This window comes from Ranitomeya imitator, chromosome 5 (assembly GCF_032444005.1).
Source record: "Ranitomeya imitator isolate aRanImi1 chromosome 5, aRanImi1.pri, whole genome shotgun sequence".
NCBI classification, from domain to species: domain Eukaryota; kingdom Metazoa; phylum Chordata; class Amphibia; order Anura; family Dendrobatidae; genus Ranitomeya; species Ranitomeya imitator.
Window position 1 is genome coordinate 603727037 of NC_091286.1, and position 17638 is coordinate 603744674.

Here is a 17638-nt window from a genome sequence, read left to right on the forward strand (position 1 = left end):
GCGTACACAGGGTTTGAACGCCCACATAGCTAGACTAATCTCGTTACAGATGATGCCCTACCGGTTAGTTGAAAGCGAAGCTTTCAAAGCCCTGATGGACTACGCTGTACCACGCTACGAGCTACCCAGTCGACACTTTTTTTCCAGAAAAGCCATCCCAGCCCTCCACCAGCATGTTAAAGAGCGCATCGTCCATGCACTCAGGCAATCTGTGAGCACAAAGGTGCACCTGACAACAGATGCATGGACCAGTAGGCACGGCCAGGGACGTTACGTGTCCATCACGGCACACTGGGTGAATGTTGTGGATGCAGGGTCCACAGGGGACAGCAAGTTTGGGACAGTTCTGCCTAGCCCACAGTCTAGGAAACAGTTGGCTGTAGCCGTTCGCACCCCCTCCTCCTCCTCCTCCTCGTCCTCCTGCAGAAGCGAGAGCTCGTCCACAGACCGCAGTCGCACAACTACTCCATCCGCAGCTGCCACTGTTGCACACCAGGTCTCCCATTATGGGGCAGCTACTGGCAAACGTCAGCAGGCTGTATTGGCTATGAAGTGTTTGGGCGACAACAGACACACCGCGGAAGTTCTGTCCGAGTTCTTGCAGAAAGAAACGCAGTCGTGGCTGGGCACTGTAGATCTTGAGGCAGGCAAGGTAGTGAGTGATAACGGAAGGAATTTCATGGCTGCCATCTCCCTTTCCCAACTGAAACACATTCCTTGCCTGGCTCACACCTTAAACCTGGTGGTGCAGTGCTTCCTGAAAAGTTATCCGGGGTTATCCGACCTGCTCCTCAAAGTGCGTGGACTTTGCTCACATATCCGCCGTTCGCCCGTACACTCCAGCCGTATGCAGACCTATCAGCGTTCTTTGAACCTTCCCCAGCATCGCCTAATCATAGACGTTGCAACAAGGTGGAACTCAACACTGCACATGCTTCAGAGACTGTGCGAACAGAGGCGGGCTGTTATGTTTTTGTGGGAGGATACACATACACGGGCAGGCAGTAGGATGGCAGACATGGAGTTGTCAGGTGTGCAGTGGTCGAAGATTCAAGACATGTGTCAAGTCCTTCAGTGTTTTGAGGAATGCACACGGCTGGTTAGTGCAGACAACGCCATAATAAGCATGAGCATCCCCCTAATGCGTCTGCTGATGCAAAGTTTGACGCACATAAAGGATCAGGCGTCTGCAGCTGAGGAAGAGGAAAGCCTTGATGACAGTCAGCCATTGTCTGGCCAGGGCAGTGTACAGGACGAGGTAGCGGGCGAACAGGAGGAGGAGGACGAGGAGGATGATGGGGATGATTATATTTTTAATGAGGAAGCTTTTCCGGGGCTACTGGAAATTGTTGGCGCGGCAAGGCCGGGTTCTGGTTTTTTGAGAGACACAAGTGACGTGGATTTGCCTGAAACTGCCCCTCAACCAAGCACAACCGCAGATTTGAGAACTGGAACTTTGGCCCACATGGCGGATTATGCCTTACGTATCCTCAAAAGGGACACACACATTACTAAAATGATGAACGATGACGATTACTGGTTGGCCTGCCTCCTTGATCCTCGCTATAAAGGCAAATTGCAAAATATAATGCCACATGAGAACTTGGAACTAATATTAGCAACCAAACAATCAACTCTTGTTGACCGTTTGCTTCTGGCATTCCCTGCACACAGCGCCCGTGATCGTTCTCACACGAGCTGCAGGGGCCAGCAGACCAGAGGTGTTAGAGGGGCAGAAATCAGAAGTGGCGTTGGCCAGAGGGGTTTTCTGACCAGGTTGTGGAGTGATTTTGCTATGACCGCAGACAGGACAGGTACTGCAGCATCAATTCAAAGTGACAGGAGACAACATTTGTCCAGTATGGTTACAAACTATTTTTCATCCCTTATCGACGTTCTCCCTCAACCGTCATTCCCATTTGATTACTGGGCATCCAAATTAGACACCTGGCCAGAATTGGCAGAATATGCATTGCAGGAGCTTGCTTGCCCGGCAGCTAGTGTCCTATCAGAAAGAGTATTCAATGCTGCAGGTTCAATACTAACAGAAAAAAGGACTCGTCTGGCTACCCAAAATGTAGATGATCTAACCTTCATTAAAATGAACCACAACTGGATTTCGAAATCTTTTGCCCCACCTTGCCCGGCTGACACCTAGCTTTCCTATGAAAAGGTCTTGCCTGTGGACTATTCTGAATGACTTTTCCAATCTCGTAATTTTCTGCACCTGATTGTCCAGCATACGACATGTTTACACCTCACTAAATGGCCAAACTCCCCACACGGGGCCGTGGTATCGCCACTTGGCGCCAGCACCCGTGAGAGTGCTGTTTGTCTGAAGAGGTGGGTGTGCCCGTTTTTGGTCGACGGCACTGCCACTGGGTCCCTCATAGTACAATAAAGTGTCTCTGGCGGTGGTGGTGTGCACCCAACGTCAGACACACCGTTGTAATATGAGGGGCCCTGGGCCTGTACCGCCGGCCACAAGACAGTCCCCCCCCCAGGTCAAACAGTGCTCTACCACTTGCAAAATTATCTCTCACAGCTCCACCAATGTTTAGTCTATGCGCTGACATCCTTCAATGCCTGGCACTGACAATACCATTGTATTGACATTTTTGTTATGTTAGGCCTTCGAAGCCTGTCTGCGGTCCCTCCTTCCACTAGGCCTCCACTGACCATTGTACTGCTGCCCGTGTACCCCTGGAACCAATTTTAAATTGCCAACAGCCCTATTTTTTTATGTTAGGCCTTCGAAGCCTGTCTGCGGTCCCTCCTTCCACTAGGCCTCCACTGACCATTGTACTGCTGCCCTTGTACCACTGGAACCAATTTTAAATTGCCAACAGCCCTATTTTTTTATGTTAGGCCTTCGAAGCCTGTCTGCGGTCCCTCCTTCCACTAGGCCTCCACTGACCACACCACTGCTGCCCGTGTACCCACGGAACCAATTTAAAATTGCCTACAGCCATGTGTTATTATGTTAGGCCTTCGATGCCTGTCTGCGGTCCCTCCTTCCACTAGGCCTCCACTGACCATTGTACTGCTGCCCTTGTACCACTGGAACCAATTTTAAATTGCCAACAGCCCTATTTTTTTATGTTAGGCCTTCGAAGCCTGTCTGTGGTCCCTCCTTCCACTAGGCCTCCACTGACCACACCACTGCTGCCCGTGTACCCACGGAACCAATTTAAAATTGCCTACAGCCATGTGTTATTATGTTAGGCCTTCGATGCCTGTCTGCGGTCACTCCTTCCACTAGGCCTCCACTGACCACACCACTGCTGCCCGTGTACCCCTGGAACCAATTTAAAATTGCCTACAGCCATGTGTTATTATGTTAGGCCTTCGATGCCTGTCTGCGGTCCCTCCTTCCACTAGGCCTCCACTGGCCATTGTACTGCTGCCCTTGTACCACTGGAACCAATTTTAAATTGCCAACAGCCCTATTTTTTTATGTTAGGCCTTCGAAGCCTGTCTGCGGTCCCTCCTTCCACTAGGCCTCCACTGACCACACCACTGCTGCCCGTGTACCCACGGAACCAATTTAAAATTGCCTACAGCCAGCCCAATTTTTTTATTTTAGGCCTTCGATGCCTGTCTGCGGTCCGTTCTTTCTTCTACTACTACACTGACCAGGCCACTGCTGCCCGTGTTCCCCTGGAACCAATTTAAAATTGCCAACAGCCATCTGCTATTATGTTAGGCCTTCGATGCCTGTCTGCGGTCACTCCTTCCACTAGGCCTCCACTGACCACACCACTGCTGCCCGTGTACCCCTGGAACCAATTTAAAATTGCCTACAGCCATCTGTTATTATGTTAGGCCTTCGAAGCGTGTCTGCGGTCCTTCCTTCCAATAGTTCTCCACTGACCAGACCAATGCTGGCCGTGTACCCCTGGAACCCAGCTGAAAGTGCATGTAGCCTCCTTTTTTTCTTTGTTTTATATTTAGAAAGCCCAGATGAACTACGCTGTGCAACGGTTCAAGCTACCCAGTCGACATTTCTTTTGCGAGAAAAGCCATCCCAGCCCTCCACCGGCATGAAAAAGTCTGCATTGTCATAGCACTCAGGCAATCAAACAGTAGAAAGGTGCACCTGACAAGAGACGCATGGACCAGTAGGCATGTCCACAAAAAGTTACGTGTCCATTACGGCGCACTGGGTTAATGTGTTGGATGCATGGTCCACAGGGGACAGCCTATAAAAGTCTGTCTGCAGTCCCTAATTCCAATTTTCCTCCGCTGACCACACCACTGCTGCCCGTGTACCCCTGGAACCAATTTTACAGTGTCTACAGCCTAATTTTGTTATGTTAGGCCTACTACGCCTGTCTGCGGTCCCTCCTTCCAATACTCGTCCACTGACCACACCACTGCTGCCCGTGGACCCCTGGAACCTATTTTTAATTGCATAGAGCATCCTTTTTTTAATAGTAGGCGTACAAAGTCTGTCTGCGGTCCACTATTGAAATTGTCCTCCACTGCTCGGAGCACTGCTGCTTGTGTACCCCTGTAACTTTTTTAAGCTGCAGTGAGCCACATTTTTGGTTTAAGTCCTACTACCTGTGTCTGTCTGCGCCACTCAATTCAGCTGTGTTCCTTTGAAAAAAGCTGAGCGTCAATAGTCTTGTTTTCAGCCTCTAGGAATTTTAAAACTGCATTGGGGGTACAACTTTGGTAGGGCCTACTAACGGTGTCTGCCTCCCCAAGGTGTGCCCCAGGTTTCCTCGCCATTGCTTCGAACTTAATGCTCTCGTTTAGTAGTTGTTGGAAACTACACTGCATTAGGCCTACAAATTGGGTATGGGGTGTAGAGAGATGGTGTGTTCCACTCCAAGGTGTTCCCCAGGTTTCCTCTCCATTGCTTCGATCTTCATGCTCTCGTTTAGTAGTTGTTGGAAACTACACTTAGGCCTACAAATTGGGTATGGGGTGTAGAGAGATGGTGTGTTCCACTCCAAGGTGTTCTTCAGGTTGCCTTTCCTGAGCTTCGATCTTCCGGCTCTCGTTTAGTAGTTGTTGGAAACTACGCTGCATTAGGCCTACAAATTGGGTATGGGGTGTAGAGAGATGGTGTGTTCCACTCCAAGGTGTTCCCCAGGTTTCGTCCACATTGCTTCGGTCTTCCGACTCTCGTTTAGTAGTTGTAGAAAACTACACTGCATTAGGCCTACAAATTGGGTATGGGGTGTAGAGAGATGGTGTGTTCCACTCCAAGGTGTTCCCCAGGTTTCCTCTCCATTGCTTCGATCTTCATGCTCTCGTTTAGTAGTTGTTGGAAACTACGCTGCATTAGGCCTACAAATTGGGTATGGGGTGTAGAGAGATGGTGTGTTCCACTCCAAGGTGTTCTCCAGGTTGCCTTTCCTGAGCTTCGATCTTCCGGCTCTCGTTTAGTAGTTGTTGGAACCTACGCTGCATTAGGCCTACAAATTGGGTATGGGGTGTAGAGAGATGGTGTGTTCCACTCCAAGGTGTTCCACAGGTTTCCTCGCCAATGCTTCGATCTTCATGCTCTCGTTTAGTAGTTGTTGGAAACTACACTGCATTAGGCCTACAAATTGGGTATGGGGTGTAGAGAGATGGTGTGTTCCACTCCAAGGTGTTCTCCAGGTTGCCTTTCCTGAGCTTCGATCTTCTGGCTCTCGTTTAGTAGTTGTTGGAAACTACACTGCATTAGGCCTACAAATTGGGTATGGGGTGTAGAGAGATGGTGTGTTCCACTCCAAGGTGTTCCCCAGGTTTCCTCTCCATTGCTTCGATCTTCATGCTCTCGTTTAGTAGTTGTTGGAAACTACACTGCATTAGACCTACAAATTGGGTATGGGGTGTAGAGAGATGGTGTGTTCCACTCCAAGGTGTTCTCCAGGTTGCCTTTCCTGAGCTTCGATCTTCCGGCTCTCGTTTAGTAGTTGTTGGAAACTACACTGCATTAGGCCTACAAATTGGGTATGGGGTGTAGAGAGATGGTGTGTTACACTCCAAGGTGTTCTCCAGGTTGCCTTTCCTGAACTTCTATCTTCAGGCTCTCATTAAATTGTGGTTAAATGGAACAACTGCATTTGGCGTACTAGTTGGTTTGGGGCCTACTATCGGTGTCTGCCACTCCTTGCTGTTCTCCTGGTTTCCTGTCCTGAAATTCCGTTTTCAGGCGCTCGTTAAGTAGTTGTTAATGTTAGACTGCATTTGGCCTACTAGTTGGGTTGGGGCCTACTATCGGTGTCTGCCACTCCTTGCTGTTCTCCTGATTTCCTGTCCTGAAATTCCGTTTTCAGGCGCTCGTTAAGTAGTTGTTAATGTTAGACTGCATTTGGCCTACTAGTTGGGTTGGGGCCTACTATCGGTGTCTGCCACTCCTTGCTGTTCTCCTGGTTTCCTGTCCTGAAATTCCGTTTTCAGGTTCTCGTTAAGTAGTTGTTAATGTTAGACTGCATTTGGCGTACTAGTTGGTTTGGGGCCTACTATCGGTGTCTGCCACTCCTTGCTGTTCTCCTGGTTTCCTGTCCTGAAATTCCGTTTTCAGGCGCTCGTTAAGTAGTTGTTAATGTTAGACTGCATTTGGCCTACTAGTTGGGTTGGGGCCTACTATCGGTGTCTGCCACTCCTTGCTGTTCTCCTCCACTGAACAAAGCTGTGCCGCCTGTTTACTACGGTTGCCAATTTTGAACTGCATTTCGACTACTTACTGATTTGGGCCTACTCTCTGTGTCAGCCTCTCATTCCAGTTGTCCTCCACTGCAATGCCCCCTGGTTAGTCCTGTGTTACCAATTTTGAACTGCATTTAGCCAACTTTATTCTTTGGGCCTAAATCTGTGTTTCCTCCTCATCCTGCCCATTGCCCAGCCAGTGATAGATGAGTCTGCTGGTACATTGACCCATAACGCAAAATTCCCCGTGCACGCTACACAGCAAGATTGTGACCCTACTGAAAGTCAGGTTCCTCTTCCCGCATACCATACCACCTTACACGGGGACAAAGAGGAAGGTGCAGATGAAAGTGCAGGTTCCTTCATCAGGTGGGGGGAGGAATACTAGTTGGCGACGTCACTGGCACAGGGCCTCTCATAGTACGCAAAAGTGTTGCTGCCGGTGGGAGGCGCCCCCGCCGTGCAAACACACCGCTGTACTTTGAGGGGGCCCTGTGCCAGTGCCAATGCCAACGAGTGGGCCCCCCCTGCTTGCTCAGGATCACAGCACCTGCAAAGTTGAAATACTTACCTCTCCCTGCTTCACTGCCGTGACGTGGTCCAGATTTACTGGGCCCACTAATTACTTGAACCAGCCGTACCCCCCACAACTTTAGCCAAATGACCCCCAATTTAAAATGCCTTCCAATTATTATAAGCTAAATTACGATTGACAAGCTTCTGTAACAAGAATGGATGTTTTTGCCATTAAAATGGGCAGTGTAGGTGTTTTCCTGGCCTCCACTCACTGCCGACTATGCTCCCCCATTGACTTGCATTGGGTTTCGTGTTTCGGGCGATACCCGACTTTTCGCCATAATCGGCCGATTCCACTCGACTCGACTTCTAAGATAGTCGGGTTTCGCGAAACACGACTTGACTCTAAAAAGGTCAAGGTCGCTCAACCCTAGTTACCACTACTCCAACAAAGGTTTTTTCATGCTGCTCCAAGGCCGCCTGATCATAACATATATCCCTTATATAAGGGACTACACTGAACATTCACACTGTATCCACCAATGACTCAGCAGATCTCCCACTTAAACTTCTCTAATTTCTTCCATAGACTTCGGGTTCATGGCTGACGGTAGAAGTCTTGCAGGCCATGGGCATCTCTGCTGGAGACCATGCCTGTACCAGCTGAGCCACGCCCCTTGCACTATGCTCCGCCCATCTTCCTTGTCTGAGGTTCTCCCCAATCTATAGCTATTTCTGTAACATTGGTTGCAGCAGCACGCTTCCTGGCAGCCTAAACTAGCAGCGTTCACAGGCTACAGCAAAAATCAAAGCTAGCACTGATTGGCCAAAAATTGGCCAATCAGTGCTGGCTTTATTTTTGTCTCCTGCCTCTGCATAAGTGCACTGAGACCAGATAGGGGGAGCAAGAGACTCCTCAATGTTGCGCAGGCCCCTCCCTCTCTCATTCAGTTCACAAGGCCTTATGTTCTTTCATGGGAGAGAATTGGGCCAATTATGCAAATTACACTTGGTTCAAACTGTCAGAGTTCAATCAGAGTGTCAGTGCTCTGTCCTCCGATTCTCTGGCATGAGAGAATCACAGCACAGGTGCAGCAACGATGGAGAAAGTAATTTCACCATCTCCTCCATTACTGGCATCCACGATAATCGGACTACACTCAGATGACAACAGCATGCAGTCCAATGTTTCACAAGCACCCATAGACTTGTATAGGTGTATGTGATCTGATTATTGGATGCACCCACAGCATGCCAAATCGGCATGAGAAAATAATCGCCGGTCTGAGCTGCACCATACAACAGTAGTGGGCCGAGCTCAAACTGTTATCTGACAGGAGGGTGTGCAGGAACCCAGAGGGAGGAAGGAAGTCACCCCCACTGCAGTCTGCCGGCCTGTCCCCTGTGTGATCGCAGAGGATGCACATAGCTAAGGTCGGCCATGTCTACTATCCCTCCTATCACTTCTTTTCCCTGCCGCGCGCTCTCTGCATTCCCTTCAGTTTTTACAGCACTGCACACGTGAATGTGACTTGAGCCCCAGCAAAGTGGGATTTGTACCTCAACCAGCTGATTATCTGTATGTGGCATCTGATAGTGACTCGATTTCTTATATTCTACCAATCTGGAAAACACGATAACACCCTGTCAAGCTGCATTATCTCCTACTTGGAGAAACACTGACTATGTACCAACCTGTATAGCAGCTCCTAGTTTTTCTCACCAGTGACTTAATTCTACACAATCCGCTAACCAGATGCTACTTCCATCATTCCTGTTGTTCAGTTATTCTAAATCCCTGCACTAGAACTGACCTAACACATAGAAAAAAAATATTTTATACCCATGAGAGGCCGTGTAAACTTTTGGCCTCGATCTACAGTAAATAACTTTCAAACAAAGCTGGAAAGGAAAAATCAAGAAAGTTGGGCAATAATTAATTTATTCAAGTGCGTGTCTACTTCTTGTTTTCTTAGAGTTCTAAAATGTATCCTAATAGACCAAGCTTGGATACAGAGCTCCAAAATTATAGTTCCAGAACTAAATGATAAAATACTGGTTGCTTGGAGCTGCCACTAGGTAAAGCTTGAGGGCGCTTTGAATACACGGTAAAAATGATTGTTGGGAACTCTACCTAGTGCAGAGAAAAATCTAGGTTTTCTGGCTTCCAGGCCAAAAAATTCAGGTTGGTGTCCCCTCCTATACTCAGTTTAAAGGCAGTCTGTAATGTAAAAAATGTATTAACCCGCAGATATAAGGTTAATCTTCAAGTTATTAGCATTCTAAACCTTCCTGGCACAGCACTGAAAGCTCCGCTGTTGATAAGAAATTAACTTTATTTATTTATTAACTTTATTCCTTCTGGCAGGCTCGAGCTTTCAGTCATTGGATGGGCCGGCACGGCTTTAGTCACTGCTCAGGGTATAGTGAGGAGTGTCTGTAACTAGGTCCCTGGCATTGACTGACAGATGGCTCTACTGTATAAAAATAGATAAACACGGCACTCTGTGAGGATATGAGTTTTGGTGCTCGAGTAGGGTATCCAACCCTCAGTCACAAGGACAGCACGCTTCCCCTCGGCGACCTAGCACGCCACCAGTGCTGCTGCTTCACCACGTGCTGACCTCCGGATCTCTGTAGCGCCGCTGTGCACTACACACCCCAGATGTACACATTGCATGTAGTGTGGTGTTAGCCAGTACATTGTCAGAGGGATCCCCCTACTGGCCATACGCATTATCCTTCCATTCCAGGCACAATGCACTTTTCACCGACTATGTTTATATGGAAGAATTTTGTCTGTTCTACAGAATTAGACCTCCATGGGAATTGCAGTTCTTCATATTAGGAGCACTTATATCCTTTACAATAAATTGAACTGTTCTGAAGAAGGTCCATCTGGGACCGAAAACGTTCAACAAACAAACTGGTTCTATGTCTGGATAATAATAAACTGTAATTGTAACTTTTCACAATTTTTGAGTGCCGGGTGATTCTTGAATACAGATGGCTCTACTGTGTTAGTTGTGATCACACTCAGCTCTGCAGTAAGATCAGGAGTGTCTGAATTGAATCCTCAGCTGTGCATGTCTGCACTGGCACTGGAGGAACCAAATTGGTGCACACTTGCAGTGTCAGTGTCAGCACGCTCTCATTTCTCACTCCTGTCAGCAGCATCTGATCGCTGCACACAAGGTCATCCCTACTACTGTGTGATCCTGTGTGCAGCAAGCGGATGCCTCAGCCAAGAAAAAAAGGATGAGAGTGTGCTTGCACTGTCACTTCGTGTGCGTACCTGTTCAGCATCTGCAGGGTCAGTGTGGTTTTGGTCGCTGGGGAGTCATCTCAGGGCAAGCAAGCACTGTCAATCAAGCTAAGTGGAGGCATGGCATGTTAATTGAGGTCCAACCATATAGAAAAAGTATATGCATAAAAGAATGGAATCACCACATCAATCATAAAGTACAAAAAATAACAATTTTTTATTGAGAACAACACACAAAAAACATTAAAAACAATTAAAAATTCCCAACAGACATGGGTAGAGGTTACGGGTCCACTTAAATATAAGGTAAATACCACAGGGAACACTACACAGCCAATTACAATAAGATGTATATCAACATAGTCAAATCACAATAGCCAAACACTGTATGATATATGCATGCTGTTTTTTCCAAAGGGTATCAATCCTCATGGGCATAATAAATAACAATGATGTTACTACCTATCCACATAGCAGCATTTGTAACTGAGAAGGATATTCAAACCGTATGTTGGTCACAAAGGTATATCAAACAATGGATATTCCACAGGGTATCCATCCAAAAGTGTCAGTTCTTACCCAACCTAACAAAGAGGTAACCCCTCAGGTATTGGCATGGTAGGCATAATGGCCCTAGTTGGCTGTGCCAGTGTTCAGACCCACGCGTATTGACGCCTAAAGCGTCTTCCTCAAGGTCAGTGATAGAATGGTGGTGTGTTCCCAGTATTTAAATAGGTAAGTAATTAATTAGTTCACCTACCAGGTGTATGGAGCAATGGCAGCGCAAGCACATAGAATCATAGGTCCGGCGTGTTACAGAGGCCATTGCGCAAGCGCTAACACTTCTAATAGCCGGAAATCAGCAAGTATTGCATAGCCCATGCTCGATCGGCGATACTTAACTATGGTATTCCAATACTTAAATCTCAGTATTAATTGAGGTCATAACATGGTGCCCTGAGCTTGGACACACCAAGGGTACTTGGAGGATCCCTCATTTGCATGCACAATATAACTGTTTTCTGTATAATTAAACATTCTATACTGCGGCTATGACTTTTATGAGGGTTAAGTTCCTCCTAGGACTAAATAGGTAGCTTAAATCAAATTTTGGGTGTAAAAAACTACCTTTAATAAAAGAAACAAAAACTTAATTTTTTATATTTCACAAACACAAAATAAATTATAAACGAACAATATTAATTATTATTACAATTATTATTTAGGGATGCAAACGGTCAAATTCCAATGAAAGTGTGATAACACAGAAATCTTATTTGTTTAGATTGTATGAAAGATGAGACGTACGGAGCCAATTAAATTTGGAAGCATTTGTGGTAATAAAATAATACCTTAAGGATTTTTTTACAATCTTTGTAAACAGATTAACCGCCCACAAAATGAATCCAGAGCTATTTCTTTTAAATGTGGAGAATTGTGAATCAGTTTCATATAATAAGTGATTTTACTTTTTTTTTCTATTTTATTTGCATATTTTTTAGAAGTGGTTTTCAAATAAAACAAAAAAAAAAGATTTACAAAAAGAATTCAGAAAGTGAAGCAATAGAATATTAGATATCTACATGCAACGTGCAGCATACAGTAAGTTACTATATATTTAAAGGGGTTGTCCAGGACTCTGATATTGGTGACCTATCCGTCAATATCAGATCGGTGGTGGTCGAATACCCGGCACCCCAACAATCAGCTGTTATCAACTCCAGAGGAGCTGGATGAAAGCAGCATATACACATCTCTAGGTACTGGAGATCAGCACTGTTTACATCCTGCCTCTACCAGATGTGGTAGGTGACCGGTGGAAGTGACGGGTGCTGACCCTCACCGATCTGCTATAGATGACCCAGTCTAAGGGCGAAGTCACACGGCCATATAAATCGGGCAGATATCGGAACGCAGTGCACGTAGTGCTGGTGGCTCTACCAGAGACATTGCAAGGTTAAAAAAATATCAGGGGCCCAAGACATATCTTTTGCCCCAACCCACCAAGTAAGACCCAGTAAATACCACAGATAACACAATGACAGCTCTCTGAGTACAGAAAATGTGGAGATAATGTAGTAGTGATGTTACATAGGACCTGCAGTCCTATGTAACATCACAGATAACACAGTGAAACCTGAGTACAGTTAATATAGCAAATATTACTTGCAGTCCTATGTAACATATAATGCAGTAGATGTGATCTGCAGTCCTATGTAACACCACAGATAACATAGTAATGACTCTCTGAGTACAGATAATGTAGTATATGTCACCTGCAGTCCTCCAGTCCCAACATGTTCACCTCTACTCCATTCAAGACATGGCTCTGCAGAGCCCGGGTCCCTGATTCCAGAGTCCTGTTCTCTGCATCGCCGGGGGGTCCCAGTGATTCGACCCCTTGTGATTACTAATTTATCCCTCATCCATAAGTTACTATCTCAGGAACAAGACTATAAAAGGGGTGGTCTGGACATATGACATAGATGACTTATTGGTGAGGATCTGAAATCCAGCACCACACTGATCAGCTGTTACCTGCGGTCTTGAATTAGAGCTGGCCTTTTGTACTTGGCAGTGGCTGACAGCAGCTGATCGGTGGGGTCACTGAGTGCTAGACCCCATCAGATCTGAAACTGCTTTATTTCTGCAACATGTGCGTGAGATTTTAGAAATGCCATTCATTTTGCAGGTACATTAAAACGCTTTTTAGGGAGCATTTTTAGCTAAGAACATTTTGGGATAATTGCAAAATGCTATGTGTGGTGGAGAACACAGCACATCACCCTGAAAACACCATCCTCACCATTGAACATGGTGGTGGAATCATATAGGGGTGGATCTGCAGTACACCGCTGTGACCACTGTATAGCTGATGCAACTGATCACATTCACCTGCCGCCAGCATGGAGAACAGCTGATTGGTGGGGGTGCTGGGTGTCACACCCCCACTGATCTGATATTGTTGGCCTGTTCTAAGAATAGGACATCAATATAAAGTACTGGACAATCCATTTAAAATTAAAAGGGTTGAAACTGTCAGAGTGGAATTAATCTGTCATCTCATTTATTGTGCCAAAACTGAGGACATCACAAGTCAGAGTTTATCAGCACAACTGCAGCCAGATATATTTTCTCTGAAACAATCTGGAGTTTCAGAGAAAATATATAGATAGAAAATCCTTGTTATGTAAGAAACCTGTCAATCACCTCTAGGAGTGCTGGGAAGAGCTAATAATGTTCTACTCTGATCTCTTTGCTTTGTCCCCAGTCCAATCTTCCAACCATATTTTCACGGAAACGCTGCAGTGTTTCAGAGAAAAACATACTCTGATAAATGCTGTCGGCAGTTTGGGCAGCATAGATCAGGTAACAGGTTAATTTTAACCCTTTATTGACAGAACCGATTTGGTACTTACTGACAAAGCCAATTTTTACAATTCTGACCACTGTCCCTTTATGAGGATATAGCTCTGGAACGCTTCAACGGATCCCACTGATACTAAGAACTTTTTTTGTAACATATTGTACTTCATGTTAGTGGTAAAATTTATTTGATATAACTTGTGTTTATTTACGAAGGAAATGGAAATTATGCAAAAATGTTGAAAATTTTGCAATTTTCAAACTTTTACTTTTTGTACCTTTAAATCAGAGAGTGGTGTCACACAAAAATAGTTAATAAATAACATTTCCCACATGTCTACTTTACATCAGCACAATTTTGGAAACATAATTTTTTTTTCTTAGGACGTTATAAGGGTTAAAATGTAACCAGCGATTTCTCATTTTTACACCAAAATTAACAAAACCATTTTTTTAGGGACCACCTCACATTTGAAGTGAGTTTCGGGGGTCAATATAACATGTTATACTGAAAAGTGACACTATTCTTAAAACTTCACCCCTCAAGGTGCTCAAGACCACATTCAAGAAGTTTATTAACCCTTCAGGTGCTTCACGAGAACTAAGGAAATGTGGAAAGAAAAAATGAACATTTTCCTTTTTTCACAAAAAATTTACTTTGGAACTAAATTTTTTTATTTTCACAATCAGGAGATTTTGGATTTCAATATCAGGAGAAAATGGACCACAAAATTTGTTGTGCAATTTCTCCTGAGTACGCCGATACCCCATATGTGGGGAAAACCCATTGTTTGGGTGCATGGCAGGGCTCAGAAGAGAGGGAGCACCGCTTAACTTTTTTAACGCAAAATTGTCTGGAATCAATGGTGGCACTATGTCGCATTTGGAGACCCCCTGATGTACTTAAACAGTGGAAAACCCCCAATTCTAACGCCAACCCTAATCCTAATCCCATCCCAACCATAAACCTAACCACAGCCCACACCCTAGCCCGACCCTAACTTTAGCCCAAACCTAACCCTAGCAGCAGCCCTAGCTTTAACCCAACCCTAACCCTAGCCGAAACCCTAACCTTATCCCCAACCCTAGCCCAACCCTAACTCTAACTCTAGCACCAACCTTAACTCTAGCCACAACCCTAACCCTAGCCCCAACCCTAGCCATAGCCCAACTCTAACCCTAATGGAAAAATGGAAATAAATATATATTTTTAATTTTTTTATTATTTTTACCTAACTAAGGGGGTGATAAAGGGGGGTTTGATTTGCTATTTTTTTTATTTTGATCACTGTGATAGGGTCTATCACAATATTCAAAATGAACCAATAGGAAAAATGTCCTATTGTTGCCGGTTGCCGGGGCGCAGATCTCAGCGGGCGCACTGCGCATGGGCCCACCATTTTCTTCTCGGGGGACATCACAGGTGGATGCAGGAGGTTCCAGGGACACCAGATGTAACTGGGAGGGGGAATTTGGGGACCCCATTTCTCTCTCCTCTGATGTGCGATCACATCAGAGGAGAGAGAAATTGAATGGAAAATCAGACTTTTTTTTTTGTGGTCGCCGTTATTCCGTGAATAACAACGATTGCAGCACTGGGGTCAGTAAAAACCAACCCGAATCATGTTCTTCAGGGCCTCAGCTACCCCAGGCAGCCAAGACCCCGGAGAATTTCTGACGCTAGGGGGGCGCTCTACACTTATTTCTCAGCTGCGTTAAAAAACGGCGCTGAGGCATAAGTACCCTTATGTTATGACCTGGTGGTCAGGACAATAATGGACCTGGTGGTTAAGAGCACACGGAATGACCTGATAGTTACTGATAAATAAGGACGAGCTCTGGGACGTGGGAACTCTGCTGACCGCAATCCCTAATCCTAACACGCACACTAGAAATAGCCGTGGATTGCTCCTAACACTCCCTATGCAACTCGGCACAGCCTAAGGAACTAGCTAGCCCTGAAGATAGAAAAATAAAGCCTACCTTGCCTCAGAGAAATTCCCCAAAGGAAAAGGCAGCCCCCCACATATAATGACTGTGAGTAAAGATGAAAATACAAACACAGAGATGAAATAGATTTAGCAAAGTGAGGCCCGACTTACTGAACAGACTGAGGATAGGAAAGGATGCTTTGCGGTCAGCACAAAACCCTACAAAAAGACCACGCAGAGGGCGCAAAAAGACCCTCCGCACCGACTCACGGTGCGGAGGCACTCCCTCTGCGTCCCAGAGCTTCCAGCAAGCAAGACAACAATAAAAATAGCAAGCTGGACAGAAAAATAGCAAACGAAAGAAAATACAAGCAGGAACTTAGCTTCTGCTGGGAAGACAGGTCACAAGAACGATCCAGGAGAGAACTAGACCAATACTGGAACATTGACAGGTGGCATGGAGCAAAGATCTAAGTGGAGTTAAATAGAGCAGCCAGCTAACGAATTAACCTCGTCACCTGAGGAAGGAAACTCAGAAACACCCACCAGAGGAAGTCCATGGACAGAACCAGCCAAAGTACCATTCATGACCACAGGAGGGAGCCCGACAACAGAATTCACAACACCTTAACTGCCACCGTTAAAAGTCATATCGGTAGTCCTTAAGGGGTTAAAATGACTACTATGCTGCCACTCATAAGTAGGGAGCTTTAGACACTGTGGGGAGATTTTCCTAAAACATTTTTTCACTATGTCAATTTACCCTTAGGGTGCAGTTTGTAAGATGTGCAGGGAGACAGTCATGGTCGAGGTGATGATCTTTCTCCTCACCCTGTCACCCCACAAAGAAACAGTATCCCATCACAATGAGGTAGTGTGACTAGTAACTGATATAAGAGGCAGAGTGGCCTTATATCTAAAAGGGGTAGTGAATAGGATGACGAAACCCTGAGCTTGATAAACGCTGAAGATATGGACCTAAAGAGGACTGAGTCTGTGAGACTAGTGAGAGTCCCGAGTGGTAGATCCAGGGCATCCATATCGATAGGACACGGAGCCACTGAGCGAGTATAGAGAAACTTGCTGAATTGTACTGTGGTGACAAGCTAGGCTGTGATGAAGTAGGGCAAAACAGTGTACTATATGGGCCCAGGAGCAGACTACAGTGGAAGGGCGAAGTCTCTGAGGAGGCTTCTTACTGTCAATGAAAAGTGCCTTGTTTTACTCATGTTTATTGTACTTGTCTATATTTGCCCCATTCACATGTAAAGCGCCACGGAATAAATGGCGCTATAAAAATGAATAATAATAATAATAATAAAGACTGTCTACTCGCTATCCATCTACTATATAATTGTCTAAGGGTCACTTCCGTCTTTCTGTCTGTCCTTCTGTCTGTCACGGATATTCATTGGTCGCGGCTTTTGTCTGTCAAGGAAATCCAAGTCGCTAATTGGTCGCGGCAAAACAGCCATGACCAATCAGCGACGGGCACAGTCCGGAAGAAAATGGCTGCTCCTTACTCCCCGCAGTCACTGCCCGGCCCCCGCATACTCCCCTCCGGCCACCGCTAACACAGGGTTAACACAGGGTTAATACCGGAGGTAACAGACCGCGTTATGCCGTGGGTAACGCACTCCGTTACCGCCGGTATTAACCCTGTGTGTCCCCAACCTTTTACTATTGATGCTGCCTTTGCGGCATCAATAGTAAAAAAAAGTCATGTTAAAAATAATAAAAAAACAAAAAACCTGCTATACTCAACCACCGTTGTCCGCTGAGTCGCACGCGGTCTCCGCCATCCTCCGTCCCATAGATGCATTGCGAAATTACCCAGAATACTTAGCGATCTTGCGAGACCGCTAAGTCATCTGGGTAATTTCGCAATGCATCCTGGGAACAGAAGATG